We start from the raw sequence: 3278 nt of genomic DNA on the forward strand, positions 1-3278 counted from the left end.
ACTTTATGGTTTAATTCAAATGTTAGTGTAGTGCAGCAGTCAAATTAGTAAAGTATGATAAATGCTGTCTCTCATTCATAAATCCATTACTGGTCTGGAGTCACTGTGCCTCTGCCAGAAGGTGAAGGACAACATTAATACAAACACCATTTTAAAAGCCAATATTAAGTGGGTTCTCATTTTTCATCTGTCTCTCTGGTAACATGTTGAATGATAATAGACACAATAAGGCATTCTGCACAAATTTTCATGCATGGAAACTCCATTAAAGGCCACAAATTGAATATAATTTGCCTGTGTACTCTGGGAGCAGACATCATACATTGATTTTCTATATGGACGCCAAGTTGCTCTCTCTCAACACATACTGTACAGTGGGTATAGAAAAGAATCACCCCCCTTTTAAAATAATCACATTTTGTTGCTTTGCGGCCTGAAATGAAAACAGACAAAAACTTTTTTTGTTTTATTCAGCTGTATTTACAACTTATAACTTGTCATAAAAAAAAAAATTACAAATTTAAAAAACAATCACTGAGTTGGAAAAAGAATCACCCCCCTCCTAAAAATGACTTGTAAACCCAGCCAGGTGTTGTTAATCACCTTCTCAATAGCACACAAAGCCAATTGACTATCAGCTGTGGTCATTTTGATTAGCTCAGCATGAAACAAGCTTTTCCTGAAGCATTTCAGTCCTTGGTAGTGCAACTGAAGAAAACAATCAACTATGGGTGGCAAGGCATTGTCAAAAGATCTCTGGGATAAAGTTGTGGACAGGCACAAGTCAGGAGATGGATACAAAAAAATTCAAAGGCTTCATCAGTGCCTAGAAGCACAGTGAAGTATATTATTAAGAAGTGGAAGGTATTTGGTACAACACAGACCCTCCCTGGGTCAGGACATCACTCCAAACTGGAGCAATGAAAGAGCCAGGAGGAAATTGGTCAGAGAGGCTACCAAGAGGCCTACAACAACTACAAGGAATTCATGACAAAGAGTGGTCATTGTGTGACATGTGACAACAATATCACAAATTCTCCACAAATATGGCTATGGGAGGGTTGCAAGAAAAAAAAGCCACTCCTCATGAAAGGCCACATGCAGTCATGACTGAGCTTTGCCAAAACGCACCTTGAAGATTCTAAGGCCACGTGGAACAAGGTGTTATGGTCAGATGAGACTAAAATTTAATTATTTGGCCCCAATGCCAAGCGATATGTCTGGCGAAAATCCAATACAGCTCACCATCCAAGTAACACCGTTCTCTGCCAGAAAGTTGTCAGTGGGAAGAAGATTTACCTTCCAACATGACAATGACCCAAAGCACACAGCAAAACTGACCACACAGTGGTTGAAAGAGAAAAAGGTGAATGTCCTTGCATGGCCTAGTCAGAGCCCAGACTTAAACCCCATTGAAAATCTGTGGAATGATTTGAAGACAGCAGTCCGTAAACGGTCACCATCAAATTTAACTGAACTTGAGCAGTTCTGCAAAGAAGAGTGGTCAATATTGCAGCGTCTAGATGTGCAAAGTTAGTAGAGACATATCCCAACACACTAAAGGCTGTAATTAAAGCAAAAGGTGGTTCAACAAAATACTGAAACAAGGGGGTGATCCTTTTTCCAATTCAGTGATTATGTTATTTTTTTATTTTTTATGACATGTTGGTGTTATATCTTTCACTTGGATGTTATAAGTTGCACTGAGTAAATACAGCTGAATGAAACAAAAACTGTGTCTGTCTTCATTTCAGGCTGCAAAGCAACCTGAAATTATTTTTTTTTATACAACCTGTGATTATTTTAAAGGGGGTTGATTCTTTTCTATACCCACTGTACATGTTTATGGATTGGGATACATCAGCTTTGGGCAGTCCAACCATCCATTTATTTATATTTCCATTTTCTGCCACTTATCTTGGGCTGGGTTGCTGTGGCAGCAGGCTAAGCAAGGCAGATGTTCCTCTCCCCAGCAACCTTTTCCAGCTTCTCCTGTTCCCAGGCCTACTACAAGCTCCCTCCGGACGTCTGAGCTGCTAATTACAGTTATATGAGGACCGGGTGGCTGACTGTTAACCGTTGGCCGTTACCCTCCCACTACACCAGTGCATAGTACCCCAGGAGGCTGAGGAGTGGGATGCGCCGACAATTTAAGCATACCCTCCGGAGCTTCAGCATAGAAGGTGGTGTCTCATCCACACATTGTGCCTTGCCTCTGACGAGCTTCTTTACTACCTTATCCCCACTATCGCCAGGGGCCTCTCACGCTGAGCAACTCCGGAAAAGGAGATAGTCCAGACCCAGTGATATGGCAAGAGGTAAGGCCACCTGTATGTATTTGTAATTGGTAGCCTACAGCTCTGGTTCCTTCCCTGCCATGAAGTTATGTTCCACATCCCTCAGTCAGCAATGTCAGGGGTCAACACACCTACGTCCCTGCCTTTGTGTTAGTCTCTGGCCAAAAAGACACACCTGAAAAGAAAAAAATCTTAACTAGTAAATCCTATATAGTGTTTTGTGCCAAAGAGCCAAAACTCTAAAAGTAAATAAAATAAATAATGGTAACACTTTACAATAAGGTACACAAAGTAATAGGTAGTTAATGATTAGTTACTGTTTTTGAAAGAGTAAAGAATGATTAGTTACTGTTTCTCAGAAGGCTAGTTTAGTAGGGCGAATAGTTACTCTTTCAAAAAACATAACTACCCTTCTGAAAAACAGTAACTAATCATTTGTTACCCTTCTGAAAAACAGTAACTAATCATTTGTTACCCTTCTGAAAAACAGTAACTAATCATTTGTTACCCTTCTGAAAAACAGTAACTAATCATTTGTTACCCTTCTGAAAAACAGTAACTAATCATTTGTTACCCTTCTGAAAAACAGTAACTAATCATTCGTTGCTCTTTCAACAGTAACTAATCATTAACTACCTATTTTTTGTGTACCTTATTGTAAAGTGATCCCTAAATAATGATGTAAAGGAGGGATATAGGAATTTCTCAAATAAAATATTTTCTAAAAATTCTGATTTTAGATTTGATTTTAGCACCATTATCATCATTTATTTTACGTTTCCCTGACAGCTACGATTAATAAATAGCTTTTAAAATTTTAATTTCAGAACTTTTATGAGATTAAATTGTTTATTATTTACTGTATTTACTTTACTTCTTTGTACTTGGTTGCTATTGGGGGTCCCCTCACAGGCGCCTGGAGGTCCCCGGACCTCATGTTGGGAACCACACACACGTTGTTGACGCTGCTCCATTCATTTG

This window comes from Perca fluviatilis, chromosome 15 (genome assembly GCF_010015445.1).
Source record: "Perca fluviatilis chromosome 15, GENO_Pfluv_1.0, whole genome shotgun sequence".
Classification (NCBI taxonomy): domain Eukaryota; kingdom Metazoa; phylum Chordata; class Actinopteri; order Perciformes; family Percidae; genus Perca; species Perca fluviatilis.